Genomic DNA, 22217 nt, shown 5'->3' with positions numbered 1-22217 from the left:
ATGTGTTTATTGTATAAATGTGAAATCAATCTCAGTCCCCACGAGGAAGGAAGTTAGTGCAATTTTTAAAATGCTTTCCTGATCTATATAAAATGTGGGATATGTAAGAGCTTGCGTCCACTTAGTTTTGTAATTCCAGTTACTATATAACTTTGTTTACCTGGTAGTACAACTTCTAAATTGGCTTTCATTTTGTCCTTTTTACTTGAAAGTAACATTCAGAGTTGATGTTGATATTTGTTAGATATTGAGTGTTTCTGCAGAGCGAGATGAGCAGTGATATTGCTCAGAGTTTGGTAGGGTCAGCCAGGAACCGAATCTGAGAAACCTTTTTTTTTTAAATACATTTTTATTAATTTATACATATTACATCTCAGTTGTTAGCCCATCCCATGTATCCTCCCATTCCTCCCTTCCTCCCACTTCCCCCCTACTCCCCTCCCCTCCCCTAAGTCTGTGTCTGAGGGGGACCTCCTCCCCCTGAATATGCTCATACGGTATCAAGTCTCTCCTTGGTGACCTATTATCTTTCCTCTGAGTGCCACCAGGCATCTCCGTCCAAGGGACATGTTCAAATATGGGGCACCAGAGTTTGTGTGAAAGTTAGATCTCCTTCTCCACTCAACAGTGGAGAATGTCCATCGGCTAGTCCGGGTAGGGGTTCAAGGTTTTTACTGCCTATTTTTTCCTTTGCTGTTGCCACAGTTTGCAGAGGGCCCCAGGGCCCAGACTCGCCTGTAGTTTTCCAGGACCCACTGGATCCTTCCATTTCCTCTTTCTCCCAGGCTTCTCACACCTAAAGTTTCAATAGGATGTCCTCCCCTCTTACCCACTATTCTGGTAGGTACAGTTTTTCCTGGGGACGTACACCTTGGACTAGTGTCTCGATATAAGTGAGTATATACCATTTAGCTATTTTGCTTCTGTGTGAACTCACTCATTATGACAATTTCTAGTTCAATCCATTTGTCCACAAATTTTGGAAATTCCTTGTTTTTAATAGCTGAGTAGTATTCCATAGTGTAAATGTACCACAGTTTCTTTATCCATTCTTCTATAGAGGGACACGTAGGTTGTTTCCAAGTTCTGGCTATTATGAATAAGGCAGCTATGAACATGGTTGAGCATATGTCCCTGTTGTGTAGTAGTACATCCTCTGGGTATATTCCAAGGAGTGGAATAGCTGGGTCTTGAGGAAGCCCTATTCCCATTTTTCTGAGAAAGCACCAGATAGCTTTCCAAAGTGGTTGTACTAGTTTGCATTCCCACCAGCAATGCAGGAGTGTTCCTCTTTCTCCACACCCTCGCCAGCATGAGGTGTCAGTTGAGTTATTGATCTTAGCCAAAACCTTATCTTTATCTCCTCATAGCTGTATCGACAGCCATTGGTCCATTCTACAACCAACGTCCTCTCCTTCCTCACACCCCATCGTGCTCTTGAACAGAGCAATGGCTCTTTTTTCCAGACAGTTCCCATGCTTTCCTTATCCCTAGGTCCTTGTGTTTCCTCAGTGATGGTGCCTAGTGGGACTTTCTGTAATGAAAAGAAAGGAATGTTTTTAACACTATTAACCAGTCAAGGAAATCAGGAATTGAGAGAAAAGTTCATTTTAGGCTGGGGGCAGTAAATGTACAGGCGAGCCATGAACATCTTATGATATCTTTGCTTGTTTTTACTTATGATTACAAAAATAAATATTAACACATAAATGGCATGGCTGTTTTTCAGATAAAATAAAACTAGTGGTTCCTTAGAGACTTTTCCCCCCTTATGGTGGTTCCTTACATCATGCCTCCACTCTGCTACCCATGAGAGTCTGCCACTGCAGGATACACGTGTCTGTGTGAGTGTGCCTCCACCCTGCCACCCATGAGGGTCTGCCACTACAGGATATATGCATCTGTGTGAGTGTGTCTCCACCCTGCCACCCATGAGAGTCTGCCACTGCAGGATACACGTGTCTGTGTGAGTGTGCCTCCACCCTGCCACCCATGAGGGTCTGCCACTACAGGATATATGTGTCTGTGTGAGTGTGGCTCCACCCTGCCACCCATGAGAGTCTGCCACTACAGGATACATGTGTCTGTGTGAGTGTACCTCCACCCTGCCACCCATGAGGGTCTACCACTGCAGGATACATGTGTCTGTGTGAGTGTGCCTCCACCCTGCCACTCATGAGGGTCTGCCACTGCAGGATACATGCATCTGTGTGAGTGTGTCTCTGTCACTTGTGATTTGGAAACACCTGTTCTAATCTGTTTTTATAAAATTCAGCTTGTAGTTTTCTAAGGGACTGGGCAGAATTCAGTTTTACTTGCAATGTACGCGAAGGTTATTGGGAAATGAAGGTCATGGCTGGACTCTAAACAGTGGATGAGCCGCATTGGAGCTGCTATGTGTTTTATACAGGAGTCTTCCATAACATGGTATGATATATATATATATATATATATATATATATATATATATATATATATATATATATCATATATATCCCATATATATATATATATCATATATATCCCATATATATATATATATGGGATGAAAATATCCAGGATCGCATACACTGCCCAAAAACTTCTGTTATTTGTTAACCTTCAAGGTTTTCATTTGTCTGTTTGTTTTAAAAGAGTTATTTATTTATTATTTATACAGGATTTTTCCCACACACCAGAAGAGGGCACCAGATCTCATTGTAGATGGTTTTGAGCCACCATGTGGTTGCTGGGAATTGAACTCAGGACTGTTGGAAGAACAGACTGAATCAACTTTCCAGCCTCATTTTGTTTCTTTGTTTTTTTGTTGTTGTTGTTGTTTCTTTGTTTGAAAAACTCTTCTTGCTCCGGACAGTCTTCCGAGCACATCCTGGGAGGAGCAGTGGCAGATTTAATTTGTTTGGGTTCTCAAAATGGCAATAAACACCTGAGCTTCCTTGTATCTTCCTGAGCAGAATCTTCCCCTGCTTGGTAGACAAGGAACCTTCCTATGTCAGTTTTTCTCAGTGACTACTGTGAAAACTCTTAGCGTTTTCTGTGTATTCTTAGTATTTCACATTTTCTCACTTGTGTTCTCACTTCATTTTCTTGAAGGGATTTAGTCAGTAGATCTGAAGAAATCAAAGAGGAAAATAATTTCCCTGTGCTGGATACCTTATACATACCTACTGCTTTGCACAGTTTCCACTCTCCTCTGCTCCCCAACCCCTTATTACTAGATTGAGCAGTACCTGCCCTGGCCTAGCTCCTGTTTCCTGGTGGGAATGTGCTGGAAGACTTCCATGATCTCCATTAATATGAACACAATTGTCCATATGCTAATTAAGTTTTGTGTTTGCTGCAGCCCCTGATGAGCAATGCCTCACTGTGCAGTGTGAGGAGGTACGAGGTACAGCACCATACTGCCCACAATGGGACGTGGTCAGAAGACGCAGGAATGCAGACCAATCTCACTTTCCTGTGGGCAGAGGAAGAACACACAGTCACAGTTCTGGCCATTAATTCCATTGGTGCTTCTCTTGCCAATTTCAACCTCACCTTCTCATGGCCCATGAGCAAAGGTAAGAGATGCCGAGGGGTGGCTGACCACCCCAGTCATTTATTTTTATGTTGGTTCATGCAGAATGTCTTTTTTTTTTTTTTTTTTGGTTTTTCGAGACAGGGTTTCTCTGTGGAGCTTTGGCCATCTGGACTCACTTTATAAACCAGGCTGACCTCGAACTCAGCGATCCGCCTGCCTCTGCCTCCCGAGTGCTGGAATTAAAGGTGTGTGCCACCATGCCCGGCCTCATGCAGAATGTCTTGTTCCTTATTATTTCAGCCCCACTATTAGACAGTGATGTGTCCTGCTTGCCACATCTTGTTTTATAGCCCAGCATCCACATCATTCTTGCCCCCTTCCCTCCAACTTCTCCCATGGACCCGCTCCAAAATTCATAATCTCACCTTTTTTATTTATTACGCATATAAGTATAACTTACTGAGCCTGTTTAGCTTTGCTCTTTTGTACATGTGTCTAGGACTGACAAATTGGGATTAGTCAGTCTGTGAGGAAACTCATCCCCAGAGGAGACTGCCTCTCCCTCTCTCAGCAGAAACTGATCACCTATAGCTCTTCATCTAGGGTGTGGCCATGTGGAATTTTCCCTGTCCACACTGGCATGTCAACTAGTGTTGTCATTTATAATGGTCTTATTCAGGTAGCCATATTGTTTAGCGTTTATATCCAGGGGACAGTATCGACAGTGGATGTCCTGAGCCTCTGGCTCCTATAGTATTTCCTTCTTCTATTCCATGGTTTCCCTCTGATCCTTAGATGTGCAGGATGCACTGCCAATGTATTAGTTGGGCTTGAATACCCCCTTTTAGTATGTAACCTCTGTACAACCCTTCTTGTCTAAATTATCCTCTGAACAGTCTAGGATCCACTTTTATTCTTTTCTCTTCTCCATGTGAGAAATACATTGCCAACCAAAAACCAATTATGTACATCTGGTAGAACATATCTGAAATGGCATTATTAGCAGTAGAATCTAATACTTAAACAATTTGGAATAATAAAGGTGGGTCACTCTCTAAATATTAGAATATAGAATATTTTATATATAAATATAAAGTATTTTGTTATATGCAGTATTCTATAAACACTTGCTACATATTATGGTATATATTTGCATGAGGTATAATTTAACACTTATACATAAAATACTATGCAGTTTAGTAGTAGCATGATAAGCTATATGGACTCAAATTAATTTCTGAGACTTGGAATCTGTTGTGGACTTTTTGAGTAGTGAGCACCTCACCTTCATTAATGTTGGTATATTTGATTATTCTGAGCATTGATACTTTCCATTTAAATGTCAGAGTATGTATGTAGAGGTCAGAGGACAACTTGTGGGGGTTAGTTTTCTCCTTCCCACATGGGGGTCCTAGGAAACATAACTCAGGTTGTCAGATTTGCTGCTGGTGCCTTTACCTGCTGGAGCATCTTGCTGGCCCAAGAGTCACACATAAAAGGAGCTTCTAATCTGGATTGTCTATCAAAATACCATTTTAAATAGAAAATATTCATCTTCTGGCAACTCTACCAACCTGCTAACCTTTCCAAGACTCATTTCTTTCATGAAGTCTCTAATTGCTTAAATATGTCATATTCCTTCTTTAAAGTTCAGGGCACATTCTAAAACTTTAAAGATAATTTATACTTTTCAATTAAAATTATCACCATATGTCTTTGTGATTGTGTGCATGTTTGTGGGCATGCATACTACAGTGAGTGTGTGGCGGTCAGAGGACAGCTTAGCAGAGTTGATTTCACCCTCCATCTCTACTTGGGTCCTGGGGATTGAGGCAGGGTCTCATTGTGTAGTCCTGGCTGGCCTGGAACTCACTGTGTAGACCAAGCTCATGGAGATCTGCTTGTCTCTCTGTCCTGTCAGTGCTGGGACAGAAGGCATGTGCCACTGTGCCTGGACAGGAGTGTGACTTTTGGAAACAAAGCAAACAGGAGCTTGATCTTGGGTTGGGGGTAGAGAAGCCATCTTAGGAAAATAATGTCAATTGCAAACTAAATTTCCTCCCATAGATTTGGTGTGGGAGAAGTCTCAGCTTTCAGCAGATGCACAGATGGTCAGGTTTTCACTACTCAGGGGAAGAGGTAAAGTAAAACAAGAGTGGGTGGCTTCTGCATGGAGAAACACACTCAGCCAAGAGTGGGTTGAGATATGGTCCATGCGATGGTCGCGTTGGCATTATGGGAATGGCCTCTTCATAGGTGCAAATGCACTGAGACCTTCTGAAAGGGCTCTGCCTAGGGGATTCTTTGAAAGTGTCACTCACCAGTGGGAAAGAAGAGCAGGTGGGAATTGGAGAGCATGGTTAATAGACTTGTGTGAGATTGCAGCTGAGAACAATTTTGATGCTATCAACACTAAACGTTTAGATTTGAGGTGGAATCCCTCTTCTTCTCCATGTCACAGACCACTTGTGCTCTGCTTGTGTGATTTCCATGCTGTTTGTATAAATCGTCTGCCTCCTCTTCCTTCTCCATTCAGCTGCCATTTCTGAAGGCTCTTAGCAGATTTTCATTTATCTTGAATTGAAAATAACCTCCTTTTCTTCCCCTCAGTGAGTGTTGTGCAGTCACTCAGTGCTTACTCGCTGAGCAGCAGCTGTGTGATCCTGTCCTGGACACTGTCACCTGCTGATTACAATCTATTATACCTGGTTATTGAGTGGAAGAATCTTAATGAAGATGATGGAATGAAATGGCTTAGAATCCCTTTGAACGTCAAGAAGTATTATATCCATGGTATGTGTCCAGTATTTTTCCTGGCTTAGTATGGAACTATAGATGGCAATTCAGATAATAAATTGATTAATGACAGCTTCAATATGAGGGTGCCAAGTGCTACCAACTGACTTATAATCCAATTTCCCCATCAGAACATTTGCTGAATTTCTGTGAGCATTTTTCTTTTATGTTTTATGCAGATGCAATTAGATGCCTTAAATCTTCTCCCCAACCTTTTCTGTCAGAATATAGGATGACCGTATAACCTTTTATAAGTGTCTATGAGGTATTTACTTAGTTGAGCTTATACTGCTTCTGTCTTGCTTTTTAATGTCTTCTAAGGTCTAATGCCAGATTTCTCTCCACCTCAGTACCCAATTATAATGCCATTAAGCAGTGAGGGGCTGGCTAGGCTAGAAGTCTGAGGACTCTGAGCCTGATGACCTAGGTCAGTGTTATCATTGCAAGAGTGGCCAGTTACTCTGAGAGGTAAGAGCCAAGAGCAGTAACAGCTTCAGGCATCTAGAATTTAGCCTCAGGATAAATTTATTTGCACAGCACATACAGGGAACCAAGTACACCGTCACCGCTGAAGCTGGTTACTCTATTACTGTAAGCAAGAGAGATGACGGATGCAGGCTTCTCAGAGCCCTGTCTCTTATGGGCTGCAGGTCTTATATCATTAGCATCTGCGGTAATCATCACCAGATCTGTCTTGAACATTGTGCGGATCGTCTTTCTCCATGTATTGAGATCCTCAGATAACACAAGAGAACGTCTTTTTGAATGACATCTGCAGATTACTTTCTTTTTTGGTTTTTGTCCAAGATGGGTACCTCTATGTAGTCTTGGCTGTCTTGGACTCACTTTGGAGACCAGGCTGGCCTGGAACTCACGGAGATCCTCCTGCCTCTGCCTCCCTGAGTTCTGGCATTACATGTGTGTGCCACTGCACCTGACTTTGCAGGCTCTTTTCAATAGGGAAAACGAAGTAAGCTGAACTCACTTAGGAAGAGAATCCTCTCTACTCTGAGGATGACAGGAGAAGGGATATCCTGCAGTCCTGGAGTAGGAAACTCAGAAAAAAAGGAAACATGTCTTGAACTTGACCAAACTGGCTCATACTGGCACATACCCTTCGAAACCAGTTATTTGTATCTAAGAGTTTTGAACACTTATTTGAAAAACAATATCATTTCTAGCAAACTTGGAGTGCTTAGGTTATTTTTGAAATTCCTTTAGTCATCAAGTCAATCGTGAAATAGTGACAAGTGTTGTAACAGCATAGGCTGCAGTTTTCTATATAGATTTTAGTCTTACTTAACATGAGCTATATTTTCTTTTCAGATAATTTTATTCCTATCGAGAAATATCAATTTAGCCTTTACCCAGTATTTATGGAAGGAGTTGGAAAACCAAAGATAATTAATGGTATCACTGAAGGTAAAAATAAATGTATTTTCCTTTTTTAAAAAGTTTTTGTGTGTGGTGTGTGTGATACTGATATTCTGCACATGTGCCTTACACCCAAGTACAGACCAGGGGACAGCCCTTGGTACCCCATCCTTTCTACTGTGGGTTCCTGAGATTGAACATGGGTTGTTCGGCTTGCATTGCAAATTCTTCCCTGATGAGGTGTCTGCCAGCCTTACTTTACTTGTTTTTCTCTATGTGCTTTGTGGTTTGTCAGCAGTTATGCTATCACTGGATTAATTTCTTCCTTATAGGATCATGGAAGAGCTGAGATTTTTACCTAGAGGAGTTATTGGGTTGTTCAAGGAATTTCTTTCTTTCTTTTTTACCCTTTCTCTCTCTTTCTCTCTTTTTCATTCTTTCTTTCGTCTAAAAATTGATCATTAAATTCACTGAGTACGCTCTGTTTGGATTACTGCACTTACCCATGTTTTTTATTACTCTTAAAGTTATTAAATCCAAGTAACTTAAATGATGGAGTTTCAAAAGGGAAACATTGTAGTTGCTTCAGAATAATATTTATTACTCAACAATTATTTGCTGAACATTGTTCTAAGGACTGGAGACCAAATGGTGAACATAAGTCTGTCTTTGTGGGACTTAGTTCTCACTGCTACACAGGGAGTGATGGTCAGTGAATGTGATGATTATATACAGCACCAGGAGAAAGGCAAGGCTTTGAGGAGAGATACAGGAAATGAAGACATTGTTAAAACATGGTGAGGAAAGGATGGAAGTGGTCATTCTGTGGGCTTTTGTGCTTGATCAAAGCTTTGAGTATGGAAAGGAAAAATATTGCAAGATATGGTGCCATTTGTCACACCGTGAGGCCTTAAGCAGCAAGGACACCAGTGTGTCTGCATCTGAAAAGATGAAGATTGGCAGATGCTGTCAACAGGGTCCACAGGAGCAGAAAGTGAGTTCATCATGGCACCTTTAACTGGCGGTCTGACTAATAAAGATAAAAATGATTAGATGGAGAGGTCTCACAACTACATAATCCTAAATCAATGTTTTGCTAGATTTCAAGTATAATATTAGTCAAAACAACTATTAATGTGGACACAATGTATTTTTATTTCTCTGTTAAAAATACTTATTTTAGTGTTTACATATATGACTGCTTGCCTAAACACATCTGTGCACCAAATGCATTCCTGACACCCCCAAAGATCAGAGCCAGAGCTAGGTATCCTGGACCTGGAGTTACAGATGGTTGTGAGCTGCCATGTGCATGTTGGGAAGTGAACCACAGCCGGTGCTCTGAGCCCCTGAGCCATCATCTCTGCAGTTCCTACTTTCTTCTTTTTAAATTTTCTCGGTGTTTGAAGGTAATATAGATATAGTGACATTAGCTTATGTGTATGTTTCTGTATGTTTTGAAAGTAATATAAACATGGTCAAATTAGAATGCATGTTCTGCACGTGATTTTACAGAATGGTCTCTGTAAGTGGCTGGTCATTTGACACATGTCTCTCTTTCAGGTGATAAGGACAGCAGCGGAATGATGCAGGGCTGTACGTGATCATACCGATAATTATTTCCTCTTGTGTCCTACTGCTTGGAACTCTGCTAATATCACACCAGAGATACTGCACTTGGTTAAAGGCCTCTGCCATAAACAGTATAACTTAAGTGTATTCAAAGTCAGTTATGATATAAAGCCCAACTCATAATATTTACAAATATAATTGCATTAAAAATGCTCTTGTATGTGTTTTATATGCAATTAACATGACACAAAAGAAAAGGTTGTTTTTAGGAAATGACTTTCATCTTGATATGACAACGTACATGTAAAAGCAGAATTCGGCTTTACATTTTTCCCCCTGTAACTGGGTGGTGGTTGTGCACAATTTTAATCCCAAAGCTTAGGAGGCAGAAGCAGGTGCGTCTTTGTGAGTTTAAGGCCAGCCTGGTCTATAAGACATCCAAGGATACACAAAGCAATCTTGTCTCAAAAATCAAAAGACAATAACAACAACAACAATTCTGTATATGCATTCAGGAATCAACTGACTCACAACAGGAAATCCCTCACATTGTGTTCTTAGGTTTGGTAACAGTGGCTTTTGGAGCTCTTCAGTCTGGACCGGAACCTTTAGTGAGATCATGAAAGAGGGAAGGCATTACAATCTGAGCTGGTGCTGTAGTTGAATGGGTGGGCATGGGTGGGGGGTGGAACCATGTCAAGTGGGTTTGTTTCTCATATCCCATGTGATGGCCATTTAAAATGTTTTCTAAGGAAAACCTATGCAAGAGAGTTAGTTACTGAAGCATACAGCTTTCAGTAAGAGGAGGTTGATTGTTAAGTTGTTCTTCATGGACATTTAGTGAACACTTTATGGAATCAAATGTAAACAAGGATGTGGCCCTACTGAGCTGAGCCAGTGGACCTGATTCTGTATGTGAACTGTCAATGTTTCTTCAGTCTGAACATTTCTGTAACTACAGTGCTGTAGTTCTCCTTTGCAGAATGAAAAAGTTGTTTGAGGAAGATGTTCCAAACCCCAAGAATAGTTCCTGGGCCCATGGACTTAATTTCCAAAAGGTCACTTTTTAAGTATTTTAACTCAGAATATCTAAGGCTGCACTTTAGGTAACATATGACTTCTTGATGTTTAAATATCTTTAAAAGGCTTCATTTTGCTCAACTCATTTTTAGCAGGTCTGTTCCTCACTTGTCCTTAACAATAGCTGGCTGTAGGCATTTCATCAGAGGAGACAAAGTTCTGCCCCTTATCCCATGGGAGTTGACAGCACATCTTTCTTCCTTCTGACAATACATGAAAAATAAATACCACAACAGAAAGTAACATTACAGATGACAAATAGATAGCTGACTCTTTTCTGTCAGTATAAATGAGCTGTCTTTTTTCAAAAGGCTTAGAAACAATTAAATATCACTAAATCAATTAAGTATAACTATTTAATATCCACAATTACAAGTACAATGATATTTTTAGACGCTATAATCTTCCTTCAGGACACAGAATAATAAAACTCACAGTGAAGCTGATTTGTAGGTGAAAGAAAGTGACCCTTGTGGCATTGAGAGGTCTTAAGCCTCAGTTATTATTTTATGTTACAGCTATACATATTTATGCATTGTAGGCTATTGCTGTCTTTGTGTTAACCCTGGGGTCTTCTGTCACCAAAAGCAGAATCAAACAACGAAACAAAACAAACAAACAAAGATTATACTTGTTAGGTACATCATTTTAGAAGCAGGATTAGCTTCCCCATTTGGAGCTTATCCCGATAGCAACTATTCCATATGTTGGGATGGCCCTTCGGGAGAAGCACGTTTCATCTTCTAGCCTGACAAAGATATATAAATATAAAAAATGAAACAAAACTTGTGGGAAACATCTTGCTGGAAAGAGAAGAGAGAAAACAGAATGCTTTTAAAACTCTCTTCCATTTGTTTAAAATGCTGTTTGCAACTCACTAAACCAATCTTCCAATGTTCAAGTCGCATATGACTTGCAGTCAGCAGAACACTGCTTTGCAGCTTGTCCATGAATAAACAAGCACACACTCTTGTACACACCACAAACAGCTCAACTGATTGAATCAGAGTCTTTGATCAGATGGAACAACACCCTGTTTTCAAAGGGGCAGCTGTGCAGCTTTGCATTCAATCATCTGTTCTGTGGACTCTGCTTTTTCTAATGCTAGCCTCTGACGGCTCAGCTGGGCTCTGTCGCCCTCTAACCCTGGACTTCTTTTATTTCAGTAGTGTTCCCGATTTTTTCAACTAACAAAATATTATTCTTTTCTCTTCCACTATGAATTCACATGAGAACATTTTCACATATGTGTCATTTCCGTGTTTGTTCAGTGGGCATAGAGTGAGTATCTATAGATAATGAGAGATTGCTGCTAAACTGTAGGTGAACAGATTTTTAAGATATCCTTTCTGTTAAGAAATAAGAGTCAAGCTGAGGAGAGTGACTAGGGCTAAGTTGAAAGAGTAAGAACTTGTTGTTTGTTTTGGTTTTGCTTCTGTAATGATTGTTCATTTTTCACTTGCATATTCACTCATGTAGTCCTTTTATTAATTAATAATAGTACTGAAAACCTGTCTCCCACCAATCACTTTGCTATACCTGAGGGCTATATTGATAAGAAGAACTGTGTATGCCCCAGGGATTTGTCATCCGGTGGAGAAGGTAAACACTGATCAGTTTATCATTAGACATAACATCACAGCCTTAAGCTGGTGTGCTGAGGGTTAGGATGTGGGATGCTGACTTAGAGTATGGATGGGTATGAGTGGGCACAGGTAAGAGAGTAACATATGCCCTGGGTGTGATGGTGCACACCTGAGGTGCACACCTGGGATATGTATCAGGTTTTGGAAGGCTGAAAAAAGGGGATTATTGTGAGTTCCCGGCCAGCCAGGACTAGGTAGTGATTTTGTGACCAGCATGGGTTATATAGGAACTCTGTTTCAACAAACAAGGAAAGGCAGGGGAGGCGGGGAGGAGAAAGATAAAAGTAGAAAGGGAGAGAGAGGGAAGAAAGTGAAATTGATATTTCAGCCAGACCTGGCTGATGAGTAGTCCTCACCTGCTGATGACTAGTCCTCACCTGGCTGATGACTAGCACTCACCTGGCTCTGGGATGCATGTGTAGACACCTGGCATGGTCAACTGCCACTGCATTCTCAAACAGGAAATAGAGCAGACTAGACACATTTACAGCTTAAACATCAGTTTCTATTTTTCAAAATAAAAATAGCTAAATGCCCATCTACATAAGAACCCGAAAACATCACTATGTGCACACAGATCAATTCAGGGCCGTCCTCATCCTGCCTCTTAAAAGGAAGCTGAAACTCTCTCTCCCTGAGGCATGGCACAGTTGGCATTTTTACCTTCATGCTACTGTGAAAAAGGAATCTAGTTTTCATGAAAGACAGAAACAACCAGACTGACCTCAGCAAATATAGTTTGAACCTGTACCAGATAAATGTTTCCTCCCTTCCAGAGAATGCCTGGCAGAGATGAGAGGTGAATCAGCAAATGCCTTCAGACTCTGGCTTACCTGGCTGTGTCACTGCCACCCACGGCTGTTCCCTCATTGGAGCTAAGTGTGTGGCACTATTCAGCTAGGTACCTGGAAGATAGTTTAAGTACATTGAAATATCACTCTAAATTTTCAGTCTGGTAATTCTTAAATGATTTAATATATATATTTGTGTGTGTGTGTGTGTGTGTGTGTGTGTGTGTGTGTGTGTGTGTGTGTGTGTTTGGCACGCACATGCACGCATGCATGCAGGTACCCACAGATGCCCAGGGAAGGTCCCCATAGGCTCCAGAGCAGGAACTGACAGCTGTGAGCTGCCTGACATGAGTTCTGGGAAACACATTCAGGTCCTCTGGATGAGAAAGCCCTGTTAGTTGCATAGCCATCTTCAGTCCCTCAAGAGTAGATTTAAAAAAAAAAAGTGGGTTGTAAATATTCTCATTTGTGGTAGAGTCCTTATTTCCTTTGCAAATACTCTTTACTTTCTCATTTCCAGTATACGTTGTCACAGTTTTTATGTATTTCTTGGGTGTAACAAAGATACAGTCTTAAGAATAAATCAATACGCCAGGTGGTGGCACATGCCTTTATTCCCAGCACTCAGGAGGCAGAGGCAAGTGAATCTTACTGAGTTTGTGGCCAGCTGGTCTACAGAGCAAGTTCCAGGACAGCCAGAGCTACACAGAGAAATCCTTTCTCAAAAAACAAAACAAAGAAAAAAATGAACTAAAAATCACAAATAGGCTGAAAGGTTGGTTAGTAGTGTTCAGGGCAGAGCACATACTCAACAAATATTTATAAAATCTTGGATTCAAACACAGGTCCCTTTGAGAAAGTGATATACTTGCGATCCATTTCATATTAACATTCTGTCCTCTAATGTGGTTAATACTAAATCACAAACTCAAAGACAGAAAAGATGGTCAGTTGCATGTCGCACATATTTTTACACAATGAAAAACTGTAAGTATAGGATCTGACTATTTTCTAAGGGCAATATATGGGAAAGACAAAATTACCTTTGTATTTACAAGTGAACATGGGGTCAGCATCTTTAGTCATCAGGGGAATGCAAGGCCACAGGGTGCCCTCCATACCTTGTGGGATGCCCATCACAGGAAGCACAGAAGCACCACACAGCAGAGACACTGAGGCTTTCAGAATGCTCATGGGGATGTAAAAACAGTACAAGCCTTTTAAAGAGTCTGTCAGTTCTTCCCAGCTTAAATCAGGTCTCAGCAATCTATTGTAACATTCATTAAAGAATTTTCAAAAATCAGAACTTGAAAAAATCAAAATGGCCTTCAAATGATAAATGAATAAAGAAAATATGATATATCCAGCCAGGCACGGTGGAGCACACCTGTAATCCCAGCACTTGCAGAGGCAGAGGCATGTGGATCTCTGTGAGTTCTAGGCCAGCATGGACTACAACGTGAGTGCAGGACAGCCAAGGCTACCCAGAGAAACCCTGTCTTGAAAAATAAAACATCAAACAAACAAACAAAAAAGGCAAAAAAGATATATCTAATTCAAAACTAAAAGACACTGCAAAATTGAAACAATTCAAATTGTTTCTAAATTGTATTTTAATATTGAAATACTTAAATATATATATTTAATGCAAAATTTTTCTTTACTTTGCTCTTCAAATCCTGATTTGAAAGAACACTACTTTTTACATCTATACTTGTAAGTCCTAGATATCTAATCTTATCTCTAAAGTATCCCTAAAATTAATTCTCTCCATTTTTTACCATTTTCCTTTCCTTTAGTTTATAATAAACCAAAAGCTACACTGCCTTGGTCACTGTTTTTTTGCTGTGAAGAGACATTATAAGAGTCACTCTTTTTCAAAATTTAAGATTTTATTCTATTTTATTGGCATATACATTTATATTATTACAGGTAAGTAGAAAAATTACATACAGCAAGAAGAACTACAGAACATTCAGGGATCATATGAATGTTACATTCATGGTGTTTTGGCTAATTGCATTTGGCATCCTTGTGAAAAACATCTTTCCTATATTGGTGAGTCTAAAAGTTTGAATGACAATATCTATGACATCTCATCTCTGTCAACCCAAAACCTGTATCTAGTCCTAAAAACATCTTAACTCCTAAACAGCTAAGGCTAACTGTAATACTAAACTATTTGGTCTTCAACCCCATCAGAGACTTGAGAAGGAATGGAACTTAATTTCTTGAGTGAACCGGAAGTGCAGGTGAGTAGCTTCCAAAATGAGAAGGAAAAGAAAAAAAATGACAGAGACAGTTTGCTGCCTGAACAGCCACCCAAAAAGAAAACATGCTTACAGTTACAGAAAGTTAGTCCATTGTAATCATGCTGAGAAATGTGGTGTCACACTGAGCATGGTGCTGGAGATGCAGCTGAGAGCTGTATATTCTGACCTACAGACAACAGGTGGGGGACAGCAAGAGATAGATAGATAGATAGATAGATAGATAGATAGATAGATAGAGAAACAGAGACAGAGAGACACACTGACAGAGAGAGAGAGAGAGAGAGAGAGAGAGAGAGAGAGAGAGAGAGAGAGGGACTGGGCCTGGTGTGTGCTTTTGAAACTTCAAAGCTCACCTCCAATGACGTACGTTCTCTAACAAGGCCACACTAACGATTTCATACCTCCTGATCCTTCTCAGGCCATTCATGAACTGAGAATACAAATATATATGCCTATGGATGTAATTTTCACTCAAGCCAATCCCTAGTCCCTATAAGCTCGTAGCTGTATCATAATAAAAATGCATTCATTCAGTCCAACTTCAAAAAACCCCATAGTCTTTCTTAATCTCCACTTTATGTCAAAGACCCTCTGGAAAATCAAAATCAAAAAGCAGACTACATATTTCCAACACTCAATGGCACAGAATACATAATGGCATTCAGAAGGAGAGGAAAGGGAGTAAAGTGAGGAAATATTGGACCAAGCTCAGACTGAAACCCAGCAGGGCAGGTTCCAAACTCTGTATCTCCATGTCTGACATCAAAGGGCTCTTTAGATCGCCAACTCCTTTTAGGTTTATTCACTACCACACTCTCTCTCTGTTGGCGTGGCTCCACACCACGCCTGCTGCTCTCCTTGGCAGGTCTCCAGTGACTCAGGCATCTCCAACATCCCCTGTTCTCTGATACAGTCCAGGCTTCACATTCACAGCTTCACACAATGGCCTCTCTGGGCCTCGATGCAGAGGACTGCCCTGTCGTATGCTTGGTCTCAGTGCTTTTCTTCATCTGGGAGGAAGATTCTGTAACTCCTTTTCTATATCCTTGCTGCTAAAGCTGAGGCTGCCAACTTCTGCTTGTGGGGCTGCAAATTTGGCCCCTTCTTGTATTAAATTTGCAGAAGATTTCAGTTGTTAATGGATACCTTTTTTACTTAAGATTAGCTGGGTAGGATCTTGCCCTGAGATTACTAGGTCAGCCTGGTCTACAAAGCAAATCCAGGACAGCCAAGGCTACCCAGAGAAACCCTATCTTGAAAAACAAAAATACCAACCAATCAACAAACAAAAAAGGCAAAAAAGAGATATATCTGTTATTTAGCATCAAACTAAATAAAATAGTTCCTTTATACATCTTATCTCCTTGAACACAGGGCTTGGCTCTAACCTGGTTGCTCTTTTTCTCCTCAAACTGCCCATTTTCCGTGTCTTTTTCCCTCACTTGCTTGGTTTTTGTTGTAGACTTGCAAAAGAGTGATCACTAACAGCCACTTGAGCAGTCAATACTAGGTACTCCTGAAATCTTCTCCACCAGTGCCATTAACCTAAAACTTCCTAGCCCCCATCAGACTCTTAGGACAAGGGCCAAAAATAGCCTCATTTATTGATTTTTTTAAGGAAGGTCATAGACTTCCTTCAAAAGGTTACACCTAGTTCAAAAAGGCGGCTTCTCCTAATCCTTCTAATCATCTTCACACAGTTCATCAAGAATGGATGCCTGAGGTTTCCCTCTAACTCCCGCAATCATATACTTGCTCTCAAGAAAAGTTTTTAAATTACATGTTGAGCCTGGTAACAAGCAGTACAGTGGTACCATGTCGTTAATGATATTTCTCCCATGACCCTTTTGTATACAATACTTCCTTCTCTGTTTAAAATTTCATATGGTAAAGACAACACCAAAGTAGAATAAAGGATCTGAGGGGTCATGTTTCATGGTAGAACACTTGTCTAGCATGTGCAAGCTGTGAGCTCAGCCCTCAGCATGGAAGGAATAATCCCTGTGTACTATCATGGTGTCTTAAAGCTAACTAACTAACTAACTAACTAACTAACTAACTAACTAACTTACTTACTTACTAACTAACTATCAAACAAGCAAGGCTAGAGACATGGCTCCTAGGTTAAGAGAACTGCAGGCTCTTCCAAAGGTCCTGAGTTCAAGTTCCAGCAACCAAACAGTGACTCACAACCATCTATAGTGAGATCTGGTGCCCTATTCTGGCCAGTGTGTACACAATAATAATAAATATTTCTTTAAAAAATAGAAACAAAAACTATAATGTTATATCTTTAAAGTTTCTATATTTGTTTCATTTCTCATAATAGGAAGTACAGAGACAGTTTGTCTTCCTCACTGCCCTTTCCTCTTCATCTCTCGATCATTTTTTCTGAGCAGGAATGTGTGTGTGTGTGTGTGTGTGTGTGTGTGTGTGTGTGTGTGTGTGTGTGTGTGTGTTATAATCTGCTTTGTGCTTTTGGACTTTCCTACATGCACTCAGGTGTGTCTCTGATGAGCAGAAATACTTTGAGCGTCCCTCAAGGTTGGCATACTACCTTTGTCATTTCAGACTCTGCTGAGATATCTCAGGGTTGACAGGGCTTTGACCAGGCACCCAGACACCCAGTGGTTTCTCCATCCTGTGATCACAGCCTAATGACCCCCTTCCTTCCCACCCTGCGGGAGAGCTCATCATTTGCATGCTTTCTGTTTTCTGAGCAGTACTCTACCACTGCTGTCAGGAAGCACAACTTCCAATGTTTGTTCTGGTGCATGCCTTGGCATTTCCATTTGCTTTCTTAAGGATTTGAAAAAATATAAGTGTGTAGCTCTTGCTTCACTCTACCCACAAATAACAATACTTTCAACTGTTTGCTTTTAATTTTTTTGATGTGTCACTTCTATGTCCCTAAATGCTGTCTGCTCCTAGAACTGCATGTGGTTGCTGCAACAGATTCACAGGCATTGGGGATTTCATCATCTGCTCACTGATCTGTAACTTTTCCAGTTCTCTGCAACTTTAGAAAAACTTCATCTTTTTTTCTTCATAAAGAAACTCTTTTAACTAATATATATATATTACATATATATATATATATATATATAGAGAGAGAGAGAGAGAGATAATGACTTTTCTTCATTTTTCCTCTGTTTTTTAATCTTTATAAATTGTCACTACACTGTACCTTATTTTGTATATGGGTTAATTGTTTTAAACCAGAAAAGAAAGAAACCACATTTATGTTGTTTTTAATGTAACTTTTGTTCCATGAGGAGCTATGTATTATAATATGATTGCTACATCTCTCTTTTTAAAAAAGATTTATTTATTATTATGTATACAGTGTTGTCGGTATGTACACCTGCATGCCAGAAGAGGGCATCATATCACAGTATAGATGGTTGTGCGCCACCATGTGGTTGCTGGGAATTGAACTCATGACCTCTGGAAGAGCAGTCAGTGCTCTTAACCATGGAGGCATCTCTCCAGCCCTGATTGCTACCTTTCTTGTTGATTCCAGTGTCAAATAAGTTTTGTTGGTTTGTTTGAATGAGAAGCCTTCCATTTGATCAATTCAATGAAAACAAATATTAATTGGCTTCATTTTCCCTTTTTAAGGCTTATCCCTTTGTTTCTGTTGCTAAAATTTCTTATCTACCTATGTACCTACCTACTATCTATAGTCTGTCTGCCATCCTAACTGGTTGTGTTTAGATTACATACATTGTTTTATACGGGCCATGTCTTGTCTTCGTTGGAGACTTTGCTGCAGAAATCCCCTTCTCATCTCACCCCCATCTCCACTAGACTTCAGTAGAATGGCTGTAGGTTATTATTCAGGCACTGGATTCCAGCCAGAGCTGTTTCTCAGGTTTCTTTTCCTCCTCATTTTTGGTTAGATAACCTCCTTGTGTGGCAAACCACTCTCGATGTGGTTTGTCTTAGTTAGGGTTTTTACTGCTCTGAAGAGACACCATGATCATGCAGCTCTTGTAGTAAAAAGCATTTAATTGGGGCTGGCTTACAGTTCAGACCTTTAGTCTATTGTCATGTTGGGAAACATGGCAGCATGCAGGAAGACATAGTGCTGGAGATGCAGCTGAAAGTTCTTCCTCGAGACCCTCAGGCAGCAGGAAGAGAAAGTGACACTGGGCCATCTTGAGCGTTCGAAACCTCAAAGCCCAGCCATGACAGACTTCCTCCAACAAGGCCTCACCTCCTAATAGTGCCCTCCCTATGGGCCTGTAGGGGCTATTTTCATATAAACCATCACACTCTCCCCTTCTTTCCATCTGTCCTTCCTTGTAGTCTGTGGAATATGGATTTCTTGCCAATAGGAATCATCAGCCTTTCTTACCTTACTATCTGGAAGCTGATGTTACTTTTGCAGAGTAAGATGGCTACTCACACGTTCCCTCCTTGCTGGTTTTTTATAGCTTTCCCTTTTGAGAAACATTCTAGTTTTGATATTCTGAAATTTTCTGATTAATGTGGGTTTTTCCATTTGACTTGAGTAAAGAGTCTCCATTCTCTCTCTTGTCAGTGTTAAGACATTCCACTATTTCTTTGATCATTTCTTTCCTTGTGTCTTTTTCTTTTTGCCGTCTCCATATCTGTTGGCTCTAAGACCCTCTTGCATAACTGGAGTTTTTCTTAAATTCTGAGGTATTGTTACCTTCCATTTTCCAGTACAATTGTAGGATTGTTACAAAGCATGACTTTATCGTCGCTGCCAAGGGCAGGGTCAGAACCTTCTGTTCTGCTTTCATGCCTCAGTCTTGGAGAGATACCAATTATAGGAGTTTTGTTTTAAAATTCTTGTGTAGCTTGCTTTTATTATCTCAGAATCTCCCCCAAATGTCTTGCAGTCCTTTGCTTTCCACTCATGTAGGATGAAGCAGAAAGGCAAGGGTGGTGGGATTCCTACCCCTTGTGCAGAGCTAGTGTCTTAGGCACCCACACTCTGAGATGGCAGTGTTTTGCTGCTATGCTCTTCCTCCCTCCAGAGGTTTGAGAATAAACCGGTCGCTTTGGAAACACAGACCAGTTCTTATGCAAAGGCCTTTTGCCAGCCATTTCTATCCCTTCTGTGTTCAGCAGGGCTGACTAGCTCTCTCTGCAGTGGCTACCCATGGCAACCACGGTCTGGTCTTTAAGCTCTCCTTGCACATTTTCTCTGATGTGTATTCCTCTGATTGTTATCCCTTTTTAAAAATCGAATTTCAGACATTTGTTGTATATTTTATTTCTCAGGTCATGTGTATTTCATTTATTCTCATGCTGGCATGCTAGCAGTCTCCAGAGATGAGAACAGCAACGCCATCCATACTGCTCTCTGGAATCAAAATCCTCTGTATGCCCAAGAGTCAGATTCGTAGAGATTAAATCCTTGATGTAGGAAAATATGTTAAGTATAAGTTCAAAACACTTGCTTTTTCTGTCATACCAGTTTCATAGCATAAAAGACGTCAACTTCCTCAATTTATTTTGTATTTTTGGCTATTATTTTTTCTGCTAAATCCAAAAGTAGTTTATACCTATTTCATCTCGACTTTAACTTTTCCACACCATCTCATTAAAAATTTTTCAAATAAATGTTCTTATTAAAAAACAAAAACACTTTGCGATAAATAAAACACCACACACCGAAATTAATCAGACTGCAAATCTATACAATTAAATGAACAATTAAATTAATACAAAACCAGGCAGCTGTCCAAAGCTCCATAAGGAGACTATCAAGGCTGGTGGATCTGGAACCAAGGGTGGGAGGGCGGGCTGCACAAACTGATGCACCAACCAAGGACATTGCTAGCAGAGAACCTAGATGCCCTGTTCAGTTATAGCTGATGGACAGCTCATTCTCCATATGGGGAAGAGGAGGGGAGATGTGAGGACTACCTCTGAAATGGACTCTGGTGCCTGCCTGTGATTTGATCTCTGTCCCTTGGTGGGAGGTCCTGTGGGAACACAGAGAAATGGGATGCAGACTACCCAGATGAGACCTGATAGGCTGTGTTCAGATAGTGAGGGAGGAGGACCCCACCAGTCAGAAGTCTGGGGAGGGGAATAAGGCAGAAGAGGCAGGGAGGGTGGGAACAGGAAGATAAGAGCAGGGGGATTATAATTGAGATGTATTGTAAATAAGTTATAAAAATTAATACAATACAGTTAGAACTGGCAATACAGTTAGAACTGGAAGCTGTGAAGTTTCACTTTAAGTTATTTGTTTTACAGTATTTCAAGTGTTCTTTCCTTTCCTTTCCTTCTTTCCTATCTCTCCTTTCTGCTATTCTCTTCTCCCTCCTCCTCCAGGCCCCATTCCTTTGTGTACCACACCTTCATCTACAACTCTATTCCTTCGTGTACATCCATTATCTTTGTGCAACAGTGAACTAAACAACTCACTTTTTGAAGGCTAAATCTAAAACTAAGAGTCCAGGGGAACTTTTCCTTGGAACCTAGAGGGTCCATAGATGTTCGACGTGCTATAGGGCTCTAGACAGACAGCCTAACAATAGCACATCTGGGTCACAAGCATCTGGAAACAGCTAGATTCTTCTTGGAAATGGATAGAAGAACAGGCTAAGTCTTGGTCAGAGTTTTATTTAGAGACAGCCCATCTCTGTCAGTCATAGCACTGGCCTAGCAGTGTGTGACTCGCTCTCTTTTATTTTCTTCTTCCTTCATAGTGCCAGGTAATAAGGGGGCCTGGAGAGACTATGGACTAGTCAGGTTAAGTCTACCTCAGTGGCCGTTCTGCTTCAATGGCCGTCTACCTTAGTGGTCAGGCCAAGGACGATGAAGGTCACTCTTCCACTTCTGTTCTTGCTTTGGAAATGTTTTTTACCTTCCACTGTATTGTAAAAGAGCTGAGTCAGGGTCTTTGCTTTGTTCTAGTTATCAATAGAATCTTAACCTAATCATTTTGCAGGCATCAATCCATAGTCCAAGAAATGGAAGAGACTTGGATCAGAAAATTTATTGAGAAATGGATGTTTTAGAGTTCATGATAATGTCTCTGGGATTCCACTTTTGACCATTACATCACTATTTTTTCTTAAAAATCAGCATCCAAACTGGGCAGTGGTGATGTATGCCTTCAATCCCAGCACTGGGGAAGCAGGATAGGCAGATCTCTGAGTTCCAGGCTAGCATTCCA

General features: G+C 40.6%; 1 long non-coding RNA gene and 1 pseudogene across 2 annotated transcripts in view; one reads left to right on the top strand and one right to left on the bottom strand.

The window, feature by feature from the left end:
- LOC311600661 (leptin receptor-like) overlaps positions 1-9474 on the top strand; it is a 53417-nt pseudogene extending 43943 nt beyond the window's left edge. Inside the window, exons 14-17 of the transcript XR_014783640.1 lie at positions 3344-3560; positions 6131-6313; positions 7643-7738; positions 9254-9474. The product of XR_014783640.1 is annotated as a leptin receptor-like (transcript). The remainder of the gene's footprint in view (positions 1-3343; positions 3561-6130; positions 6314-7642; positions 7739-9253) is intronic.
- A 2828-nt stretch (positions 9475-12302) lies between these two features.
- The window catches only part of LOC311600667, a 50858-nt gene continuing 40943 nt past the window's right edge, over positions 12303-22217 (bottom strand). Inside the window, exons 2-3 of the long non-coding RNA XR_014780308.1 lie at positions 12822-12893; positions 12303-12462 (exon numbers count right to left, since the gene is read on the bottom strand). This is a non-coding gene — a long non-coding RNA (uncharacterized lncRNA). The remainder of the gene's footprint in view (positions 12463-12821; positions 12894-22217) is intronic.

This window comes from Acomys minous (assembly GCF_964271855.1).
Source record: "Acomys minous genome assembly, chromosome: 6".
Lineage (NCBI taxonomy): Eukaryota > Metazoa > Chordata > Mammalia > Rodentia > Muridae > Acomys > Acomys minous.
The sequence above is the reverse complement of the archived record's forward strand: the minus strand, read 5'-3'. Positions and strand labels throughout refer to the sequence as shown.